The sequence below is a fragment of the Octopus bimaculoides genome, chromosome 26 (genome assembly GCF_046866305.1).
Source record: "Octopus bimaculoides isolate indiv1 chromosome 26, ASM4686630v1, whole genome shotgun sequence".
NCBI lineage: Eukaryota > Metazoa > Mollusca > Cephalopoda > Octopoda > Octopodidae > Octopus > Octopus bimaculoides.
In genome coordinates, this window is record NC_142953.1 from 383,460 (window position 1) to 395,959 (window position 12,500).

General features: G+C 35.4%; 1 protein-coding gene across 2 annotated transcripts in view; it reads right to left on the bottom strand.

Annotated features, from left to right (window-relative positions):
• The window catches only part of LOC106882120 (uncharacterized), a 19,574-nt gene extending 10,351 nt beyond the window's left edge, over window positions 1–9,223 (bottom strand). The window contains exon 1 of one of the 2 annotated variants that reach the window (XM_089342412.1): window positions 9,103–9,223. The gene's annotated coding sequence lies outside the window, so the exon portion shown is untranslated. The remainder of the gene's footprint in view (window positions 1–9,102) is intronic. The other variant, XM_089342413.1, reaches the window with a different exon arrangement.
• Between the last annotated feature and the right edge of the window lie 3,277 nt (window positions 9,224–12,500).

A 12,500-nucleotide genomic window follows, 5' to 3' on the forward strand; every position in this document is an offset into this window, starting at 1 on the left:
ACCCTGCCTGGCAATCGAACTCGCGATAAAGCGATCATGAGGGCGACACCCTAAATACTAGGATTCAGTTCCGAAGCTACGAGATCATGCATGATTGACTCAAAACAATTTAGTCTGAATGCTAAAGGGTTAAATTTGGTATGATACACTAAAAGAATTTCAAAATGCGAAATCTTTAAAAAAACCGAGAGGATTCACTGATAGATCAAGTACACACTTGTCATAGATGGTTTGCTGGAACCGAGATAATCAATGTTATGGCACAAGAGTAAACTCACATCAAATACCTCTGCTGAACACTTCAATATCAGAATTTTAAAACTGATAAGATTTTCTGGATGATTAAATCGTTGTGTTTTCTCTCTTTCCTAATTTTTTTTTTTTTATGTAAATCAATTTTTCAGTTTAACGTTTGAACTTTAATATAATTACTTGCTCCACCATCCATACAATGTTGAAAAAAAAATATAAAGTACTGCCAGATGCCTACAGCATTCGGCTAAAACCGAATAATTCTTGTATATCACCTGAAAATTAAAATATTCATGAGAAAGAATGGAACTACCTTAATTTTTAGCGTCTCAGATATTAAATAGTTAAAATCCAGATCTTCTTTGATGTGACTTGAAACACCGTTTCTGTAGACATTGCGAACATCACTGGGTTGGACCTATGCAGAGTTAGGAGGAGTAAAAGAGTTGCATATGTGAGGATCCATGTCCATGTGATTAGCCATAAACATGGGAAACAAGGGGACTCTGGTGCTACTACTACTACTACTCCTAGAGTGGTGGGTGAGGACAGTAGATTGGTAAAATTGTGAGCGTGCTGGATGAAATGTCTTGCAGCGTTTATTCCTGCTCTTTATGTTCTGAGTTCAAATTCTGCCAATGCCAACCTTGCCTGTCAGAACTAACAACTGCCACCCCCCCTCCACCACAACCGCCAACTACATCACTAACGCGTCTTTCTTAAACACAATGTGACTACTATTTCTAGCAGGTTGAGGGAGGCCTTTCATCAGTTGCTGGTTTATCTCGAGACAATTTTTTGGTTTGCTTTCAATCCACCTCAGACACCGAACACTTCTCAGCGTTAAGAAACAGCCACACACACACACACACACACACACACACACACACACACACACACACACATACATGCATAGCTTTTTTTAAATGAAACTCAGTTAAGAATTTTTTAAATTTGATTTTGAATTTCATTTGTGGAACATTAAAAGTTTTTATCTTAGAATAAACGATAACATAATTGTTGATTCATTGACAGTTTTGACGATATTAACAGCAATGGGAAAGAGATGATGATGGTGAGGTTTGAGTTTGTTTAAAATATGAAATGACGGCCAACGTATAAAACTAGTGAAGTCCATATCAGATATATACAGAATATAACGAACAAAGATATATGTGGTGTTATTTAAATGAGATGTGAGGAGAAGAAAACGAAATTGGGGGTAAGGATTAATTCTGGCAAAAGAAAGCAAGGGAGACAATTCTGAAATGCATAAGTATTATACTTAAGTGGGAGTGTGTAGTTTAGGGGAGAAGAGGTTGAGTCTGGAGATTTGGTAGGTACAGAGGACAACTCAAAACGTGTTTCTGCCTTGTTGAACCTCCTCGGCATACTTTACAGATCTCTGATGTGGATGATTTATATAAAGAACTAAAGTGATTGAACAATAGTGTGTGTGTGTTCACAATATGCCCAAGAGACTGTGTGCAGTTGTTTAGTCCAGGGACCTTGAATAAAGTATCCCTGGAAAGTTTTAACAATTGTTCACTGTGCCACCAATTCATTGTATTTGGAGAATGACAATGTTTGTACATATGTATATAGTATGCATGTTATATGTATGTACATATATACAAAGGTATGCTGAAAAGTTCCTGGCTTAAGGGTATCGGGAAAAGCCTGCTTGGAGAACCAACCTTCTGAGTTCTTTTACAGGGCTTTCCTGTATTTTCTTTTACCCAAAGCCAGGAAATTTTCAGCACCCCCTCGTGTGTGTATGTGTGTGTGTGTGTGTGTATATATATATATATATATATATATATATATATATATATACACACACACACACACACATATGTATATATGTATATATACATATATAATTCTACTGGGAACATTCAACTAATATTCCTTGGGTTGGCACACATGAATTTACCCAATACCAGAGAAAAATGTTTTTTTTTTTTAATTTTCTTCCAGAACAGTCTTTTCATGATGTTTTTGTTCCAACATTATACACAAAAATGAGAATCTCTCGATGTCATTATGGATCAGTTGTGGATTGTATGAATAATGTCTTCTGCAGGAATGTGATAGAATTGACATTTTAAGATTAATTCTTGAAGGTTTCAACTCTCACCTTTTGATCAAAAAGGGATTTTTGTAGTCATCTTCTGATCTTGCATTGTAAAGGCATGATTTTCAAGCTTTGGTGTTATGTAATGGCCAGGAGCCTGAGTGTGTGTGTGTATGTGTGTATCTAAGCAGGTGTTTGTGTGTGTGTGTGTGTGTGTGTGCGTGTAGATCTAAGTATTTGTGTGTGTTTGTGTATCTATGTAGGTGTGTATGATGTGTGTATGCTTGTAGGTGTGTGTGTACGTTATTTCTCTCTCTCTCTCTCTATACACACACACACACACACACACACACACATCCCTACATATATGCATGTGTGTGGCAGGGGTGCACTGCAGAAATAATCTGAACATTCTGTCTCTAGATTAATCTGAAGTCAGGTGAAATAACAATGAATCCCACATCACAACAACAACAACAGCAACAACAGGATGAAGTGACGAATGGCTTTTATGAGGCAAAACAGTTTAAAGTCAGTCATGAAGGAAGCAAAGTGTTTTGTCTTTCTGCCGTCACCAATTCCCAGGTGTGTAATTGTGAAAGGTGTGACATCCTACCTGGGTAATGGTGGGAGGGTGGTGGTAGTGGGGGTGGTGGTGGTGGCGATCTCTGGAAATTTATTCCAAATTGGTAAAGAATGGTTGCTGACATTGGAAATAACCTCAAGGTTCCAAGGAATAATTCAAATGCAACATCAGAAGAAAACAATTTCCTTGTAGTAGGGGGGAGGGGTTGGACATGGTTGATACGAGGGGAAGAATGGCGGGATTTCAACTTGTCTAATATAACAACCATTGTCTTTATTTCATTATCTCAGATTCTCAGAAAAAATGAAGACACGTAGGCAAGTAATTAGGATCTTTGGATCATGACCATAGGGTTGTAGGTTCAATTTCTAGATTGGATGTGGGGTGTGTTCTTTGACTAAGGTGCAGGAGAGGCTGTGTGGTCAAGTGCCACTGTGTGCCACCTTGAGCAGGTATCTTTTACTATAGCCTCAGGTCAACCAAAGCCTTGTGAGTAGATTTGGTAGACGGAAACTGAAAGGAAGCCTGTCATATGTATGTATGTATATATGTGTGTGTGTGTGCGTGTGTGTGTGTGTATGTGTTTGCATCCCTGTCACCTAGCAGTTCAGCAAAACAGACTGACAAAATAAGCACCAGGCTTTAAAAAGTACTGGGGTAGATTTGTTTGATAGGAAAAAATATGGCTGACAGTGTAATGAATGAAACAAATAAAAGACATAACAATAGACAACCCCAATATGACACTCCCGCCTAAATATGATCAAACATCGTAAAAGAAAAAATTTTTTTAAAATCAATATTATTATTCTAAATTCCAAAACAACTGATTCCACAAATAATATTCTTTCTCTCCTTCATTTAATAAGTTCCATTATCTCTAATTTCAATTAAGAAGCTGCAGCAACAGCAGCAGCAGCAGACATGTTTTCCTTGTAAGAATTTCTTGGATACATCAGCATAATTAGCATCTTTCTAATTTCATGAGTAAAACATCCACAATTAATTCTTGATTATAAATTCTATCAACATTCTGCACTTGTTTCTTGTCTGATGGTATTTCTTTGAGAAATACAACTTTGAAATACAGATTAAGATTTTGTAGAAATTAAAAGATACAATGAATGCTAATGAAGAGACCTTTTAAAAGTATACAGAAATACCATACACACATTTTGTTGTTTTACTTGCTCCAGTTTGCGGCCATGCTGGAGCATCTATCTTCTTGAAGGGTTTAGTCAAACAAACTGACTTGGTAATTCATTCATTTATTTATTTTCAATGTCTGGTACTTATTCTATCAGTTTCTTTATGAAGTCATAAACAAGCCAATGCTGGTTGTCAAGCAAGAAGAGAGGGACAGAAACAAACATAATGACACACGCACACACACGTGATAGGCTTCTTTCAGTTTCCATCTACCAATCTACTCACAAGGTGATTCCATACTGTGGTACTGAACCTGGAACCATGTGGTTTGGAAGCAAGCTTCTTACCACACAGCCACTCCTCCATTTATTAATTGTTTTACAAATGTTTCTTAATAAAAAATAGGAGTTGTAGAAAGTGATACAGGCTAATCCTAATTAATGCTAATGAACCTCAATTGTAGATTAACTGCTTTCAGTAACACTGAAACGTGCATAATAAGATAATAAATTGTAATAATTGGAGCAATAAAATAGGTGCAGCAACCTAACACAATCACAAAAGGGCCACTAAGAGGTTTTTTTATTTTTAAATGTTTATAATGGCATCAGAGCTGTTTCCCCGACAGGTGAACTGTGACCATTAATGGTTTGAACCCAGGGACCATGCTGTGATTGCCAGATAAACAATTACATATGTTGTAGAAGAAATCAATATAGCAATTAATGAGATGCTATTTTTAAGTAAGTCACCGGATGTCGTTTGGTAGTTGTATCAAAGGGTTTGCTCACAGTTTTTCACACACGTGCATGTGTGTGTGGGTGTGGGTGTATGCATCCATACTTTTATATATGTGTGTATAAAGACTATTTTATCAATGGTTTTATAAACAAACAAGTCTATTGTTGTTTCAGCAAACCAATTGTTAACCAAACAACATCAAATAAGTTCTAACTCATCTGATGAGGTTTGGCTCAAACAACTGTGGCCATGTTGCAAGAATATAAATTGAGCAAGAAGCTTCATCCCATGCTACTCCAGTGTGCTCTGCTGTAAATGGGTGAATGAGTACCAGCCAAGTGCTGGGTGTAGCTCTCTCTCTCTCTCTCTCTCTCTCTCTCTCTCCAGCTGTCTCACTCTGGACAGTCCACTACATCAAGGGCATGAGGCTTCAAACCTTGTCTCTGTCTACATTTGAACCACACTATAACTTTAATCAATTCTCAAAAGCATCATGCACATTACTAAAGCCCGCTTGCCCACAAGTGACGACTGGTTGTGTTTCTGTATAAATTTGTGGAAATTAGATACCTTCTACTATAGCCTCAGACTGACCAAAGCCTTGTGAGTGGATTTGGTAGATGGAAACTGAAAGAAGCCCGTCATATATATATGTGTGTGTATGTTTGCATGTCTTTGTTTGTCCCCGCACCATCACTTGACAACCGATGTTAGTGTGTTTATGTCCCATAACTTAGCAGTTTGGCGAAAGAGACTGATAGAGTAAGCACTAGGATTACAAAGAATAAGTCCTGGGGTTGATTTGCTTGACTAAAGGTGGTGCTCCAGCATGGCCGCAGTCAAATGACCAAAACAAATAAAAGAATAAAAGAATATATATATATACAGACACACATACATAGAATCACACTTGTGAAGAAATGTATGTCTCTCAACTTGTAGACACTGGTAGAAATGTGTGTGTGTGTGTGTGTGTGTGTAAATAAAAGGTGGTGTATTCATATAAAACACACAAGACAGGATCAATGACCACAGGTATAGGAATCTGAAGGAAGAGCAAGAGGAGAGAGAGAGAGAGAGAGAGATGAGAAAGGAGGAATAGGTTTGTAGGTGGAGTGGTGGTGGTGGGAGGAATTTAAGAAAAGTCAACATCAACAAAGAGAGAAAGGAGAAAATATGACCAAAACCCAGCGATGAGGTGGGCGGTGACTAACAGACAGACCAATGCCATAAACTCTACAGCCACAAAGAGTCTGTTCTCTGTTTACAGGAATTCAGAAATTCTAAACACATTGTGTGTGTGTGTGTGTAATGTATGTATATTAATACTGTATTAACCAAACAAATGCTATTGTTGTCACTCTGTCAGCTTTTACACAGCAGATTGTAAAGAATGTAGGCAAGGCTGAATCGAACTCTCTTCCACCAGCGCTAAAATCAATAATTCTCCATTGTGAACTTAGTGTTGCTGGAGTTTTGTTTCTTGTTTGTCGTTTGGTTTACTAGAATATGGATTGATGGTTGGTAAATGGGAATGCCTACCTACCCATTGTCCTTATTTTCATAGTACATATATATATAATCACACACACACACACACACACACACACACACAATATTAACTATATAATATCAAAATAGTATATTTACTTCGATTTACTATATATATATATATGCATACACACTATATACATATACATACATATATATATTTATAGATGTGTAGGAATGTGTGTGTATATATATATATATATATATATATATATATATATATACATGTATATATATATGTATATGGCTACATATATATATATATATATATAATGTGTTGTGGTATGAATTATTTTGGCCTAGCATGTATTTTGCGATTGAGCGATTGTTTTATATCAACGTATTACGTGAATGCCTTTTGTGCGGGTGTGTGTATTTGATATTATATATTCATCACGTGTGTTAATACAGAAATACGTGTTTTATACACAAAAGTAGAAAAGTCTGAGGGAATGAAAAGATAAGATGTTAATGAGAAAAGCACAAAAAATTATAATTTCTGACGAAACATAGCAAAAATCTACTGAAAATATTGGTCGTTGGAACGATGTGTGTCAGTGTTTGTATTAATATATGCTGAAAGTAAAACAATTTTACGCCTAAGATCGGCTAAATCAGCCACAGTATTATGGTTTGATACATTCTTCAGTCTGTGGGCGACATTCAGAACACATTACCTATAGAAGTTCACCTATTTAATGAGGGAAGGTAACGATTTAGTGATTGCTCTGAATGTTTTGGAGTAAAAGATAAGTGAACCTATACAGGTAGGTGGTTTGAGGTGAGGTAATTCTCTGCGAAAGAGTTTCACAGTTGTAACACATTCTTCAGTCACCAACAGACATTGCAATTTGATGTAACCAATATGTAAACGAGTTCTGTGACAGAATGGCCAACAGAGAAGCTTGGCTTTCGATTATTTCAGGAATCGGCTTAAATAACCTTTTTTTTCTGTTCCTTTACTAGTTTCAGTTATTGGACTGTGACCATGCCGGAGCACCAGCTTTGACATATTTTTAGTGAATCCTGTTGAGCTTAGTACTTGTTTGTTTCTCAATGTCTGTTTGGTCAAACTGTTAAATTATAGAACTTAAGGGCCACAAGTTGACCAACAACACCCAGCGCATTGGCCGGCAGCAGAGAATACAAGAGGACTTTTCAGTCTTCGATCAACGAATGAGGTTATGTGTACTCGTATGTATTGAAGTAATCTCTCCCCCTCCCCCCTCTCTCTCTCAATCTCTCCACTCATTTTTCTTTTCTTCTAAACAACTCTTTCACTGTTCACTTCCTGTGCATCATTCTATGCACACTTCATGCACTTTTCAATATTTTTTCTGATGCATTGTGGTGCACCTGAGCACCGTGTGCAACAAGTTTCTTAGTTTCTTATTTTCTAAATAAAAAAGAAGTGGAAGGCATCGTTTATCTTTTAACTTGTTTCAGTCAAAAGACTGTGGCCATGCTGGGGCACTGCCTTGAATTTTCATAGTCAAAGGTACTTTTTTTCTTAAGCCTAGTACTTATTCTATCAGTCTCTTTTGCTGAACTTTTTAGTTATGGGGATGTAAACACACCAACACCGGATGTCAAGCAGTGGTGGGAGACAAACAAAGACACAAAGACACACACACACACACACACACACACACACACACACACACACACACACACACACACACAGACATAGTTGCTCATCTAGACATGCTAATATATATTTAAATGATAAACTTCTGGAAAGTTTTACTGATTTTTACAGTTTCAGTGATGGATTGGATCTGTAGTTTTCGAATTAGCTTTCTCCTTTCTGGTTTTGAGAAGCCTCATTCCTCAAGATTGGTATTTAGGCAGTGTGCTAGATATCCCAGGGCCTCAATGACCAGTCATAAACCTGAACTTGTAATCTGTATGTATGTATGTATGTATGTATATATCAGAATTATACAAAAGACAGAGGCAGGTAAGTGGACAACAAACATGACATATTAGTTTGACACTTAGGGAAAATAAAAATCTTTGATGTTTCAAGCTTATGCTTTTCAACAGAAAGAAATGAGAAGAGAAAACAAACAGAGAGAGGAAAATGTGCAGATGTTTGTATGCATGTGTGTTTATGTAAATGAATATGTGTAGACATGTATGTGAGTGTGTGTGTGTTGAGTTTTATATCATTAGCATGGAAAAGGTGATACTGAGACAGTTGATAAGTATAGAATGATAAAATGAATACCTGGCTGAAAATGACTGGGGTATGGGTGTGATTGACAGAACTAAAAGCCATGAAGCAAGTGCTGTAGTATGGCCACAACCTAGTAGCGGAAGCCAGTTAAAGCTAATGAATAAACATATAAAATAATTAATGTCTTATGTGCGTGTGGGTGGGGGTGTAGTGTACATATATACATATTTATATAATATACACACACACCCATGTGTATATATATATATATGTACATATATATGCATGTATGTATATGTATGTATATATTTTTACACACACACATGTGCGTATATATGTGTATGTATGTATATATATATATGTATATATATACATACATACACACACGTATGTTTACACATGTACACATATCTATGTACACACATACACACACACACACATATATATATGCATATATTTCCATATACATACATTCATACATATATATGAAATGAAATAAAAAAAGACAAAGACATTCACACACACACACGTATGCGTTATGCAATGCAAAAAGAAAGGACCACTTACCAGAAATGGATTCTGGAAGCACCAGTAAAAGAGAAGGGAACCAAAGAATGCCACAAAGACAGATATAAGTGAGTCTCTTTTATAGGAGGGAATCACTGGAAGAAGTAATCTTGCCCCCGGGCCATGTGAACAGGTCACCATTAAAAAGACATAGATTTATGCCTTTGTGGATCGTTTCACATGTATCATCATCATTATCGTTGTCATCAGCAACATCATTAGCGCTTACATGGATCTGTGAGCCTTTGCCCAGCCCTCACAATACACACACACACACACGTGTGCTTGTGTGTATACTTATGTGAACATATAAACACCATATACACATGCATTAATAGAAACACACACACACTCACATGTAATTGTTTTATATAACATATACATATAATTACATGTGTGTATGCACATATATAATGTATGTGTATACATTTGTAAATATGTGTGTTTGCATACACACTCACACAAACACAGATACATATACATACATATATATATGCATACTCACACACTTGTATATATATATACTTGTGTAAATGTGTATGCATATATATATATATATATATATATATATATATATACACACATGCACACATATGTATTTATGTATGTATGCATATATTTGTTTTAAATTGGTGTATGTGTTTAAGAATCATTTAATATGATAATTATGTTTTGTTCATTTGAAAAACAGAGAAATTGGAGGGGTGGGGGTGAGAAAAAGAAAAACAACAAAAACAAGTAAAATGTAAACAAATAAGAAATAAAATGAAAATAAAAACAAGAAAAAAACCATTCAAATAAATGAAAAGAAATTGCAGGAAAATACAACCTACCCCCAACAACAACAACAAAACAAAGACCAGTGGAGATAAAACTGGCTGAACGGTTGATTGAGCGAATGAGTGTGAATTGGGGCATTGATTCTGATTAATTGGGATGAATGGCTGCCTTGGGATAATAACAACAACAACAATAATGATAATAATAATGGTGGTGGTGGTGGTTTTGTTGGAATAGAAGAATGAGCAAACTAGATAATTAAATTTCTTAAATAAGAATGAGAAGAACAATGATTAGATAACAAAAAACAACTGCTGCCACTGCTGCTGCTGCCGCTACATAACGGGCAATGTTGACCAGCGACGTCAGCAGGCTAAAGGCATGCATTCTTACTTCTGCTTCCGCAGCCCTAATTAGCTGTTCACGATTCAACATTGGTTTCAGACAATTAATGGAAAGCAGAGATTTAAAAAAAAAAAAGACACACAAAGAAGCTGGCAAGATTTTTCATTTTGTTTTGTTGTTTTTTTTTTTGTATTCCAGTGCCAAATGAACCATAACGGCTTCCAGAATTTTGATATCCGGATTCATGGAAGCCATACTCAATATTGCTGACTTCCATACTTTATATTACAAACGCCTGTACACACACACACACACACACACACACGTGTGTGTGTGTGTGTGTGTGTGTGTGTGTGTGAAATGTCTTCCTGTCCCTTGTGAAGCACCTGGATATATTAACAGAAAACTTACCTGGGATCATGCTCTAGTAACACCATATCTTTCAAGATATTGTACTAATATTGACAATTGACGTGTTCCCTAACCCTTTGGGGGTCATTAGGGCACTACAGCCATGCTGCATATCTAGGGTGAAAAAACCTGGCGGAGTCCATCCTTCTGCAGTTTAAACTCATTTTTGCCAATTGAGTGGACTGAAGCAATGTGAAATGAAGTGTCTTGCTCAAGGACACAACACATTGCCTGGTCCAGGAATTGAAACCAAGTGTAGAGCTGTGAGTTGGGGAGAATAAAATTGGGTGGGTATTTGCTGTTGGTGTTCAGGGAAATCTCTGACAGTGGGGTTCCTCAATTATCCCTAGAGGTCACCCTGCATCAGGAGGATGACATCTCTCACCCTCACCCCCTCCCATTTTTTCTTTTTCTTTTTCTTTAGACTTTTCTATACTCTGTATCTTTCCATTCCTCTTCATTGTACACCGTTTATACTTTTCTATCATTTCATTATATGTAAACCCCCAACATCTTGTCTTTGTATTGTTGTCCTCATATTTTGCCCTGGTGGCAAATAAATGAAATTATCATCATCATCATCATTTTTTTTTTCTTTTTTCTGGAACTTTCTCTTATTCCTATTTCTTGTTTCACTGTGCCGTAATCTTCTGTAATCTTCACTACTATTTCTTAAAAACAATCCATGTTTACTGGCTGATATTAATAACCATAGATTAGCATCTTTAATCATAACTAGATCTTACTCTTTGAGAAAAAGCTGTATTTCCAAGTTAATAATAATTTTACGACTGCATGATCACTAAGGTTGCTTAATTACGTGCACAATTTAATGAATTTATTTTCTTGTAACATTGCCACGATATTAGTTTCTGTAACGGACTCGTTAATCTTCTGATGTAACATTCACTAAAATATCAAAAATACAAATTAAGTTTAATTGCAACAAGTCATCGATTAAAAATATTATTTCTTTTTTATTTACTGCAAAATGAAATTTTGTACAAAATTTTATCCCCCATTCATTATGATCGATAAATGTTTTCTTCATGAAAGATTGAAAAAAAAAAAGGAAAATGACACAAAACTGTTCTTTTGTGACTTTTTAAAATCATAATGAATTCATTGAGGATTATTTCAGAAATTAAATAAATAATTTGTATTTAAATCAATGCCTAATTTTTATCATTAATATTCTTCATCCTCATCTGGTGTCATTTCTTTAATAAACAAAGCGTTTAAACTATTTAATTATCAACGAAGATGACAAAAATTGATTTTTTTTTTTTTTTTTTGCTAATAGTGTATCAAGAAAATATTGTACTCTTTCACCACAACTTTCTCTCATTCTTTCTTCCTGTTTCTGTTGTGCCTGTATTTCAAAAAGGGGCAGCCTTGTCACACTCTGTGTCACACTGAATCTCCCCAAGAACTACGTTAAGGGTACACATGTCTGTGGAGTACTCAGCCACTTGTACATTAATTTCACGAGCAGGCTGTCTGTTGATCAGATCAACTGGAACCCTCATCGTCGTAACTGATGGAGTGCCATGACGATATACATAAATATATATATATATATATATATATATATATATATGTAAATGCATATATATTTTATCAAGCCATGCTAGCATTGGAAAGAAGACATTAAATATATATATATATATGTATGTATGTGTGTGTGTATATATATATATATATATATATATATATATATAATTCATACATGCATATATATGTATGCAAATATATATTATATATGTATCATATTTACCTACATATACATACATATATATGTATGTATGCATGTATGTATATATATATATATATATATATATATATATATATATATATATATA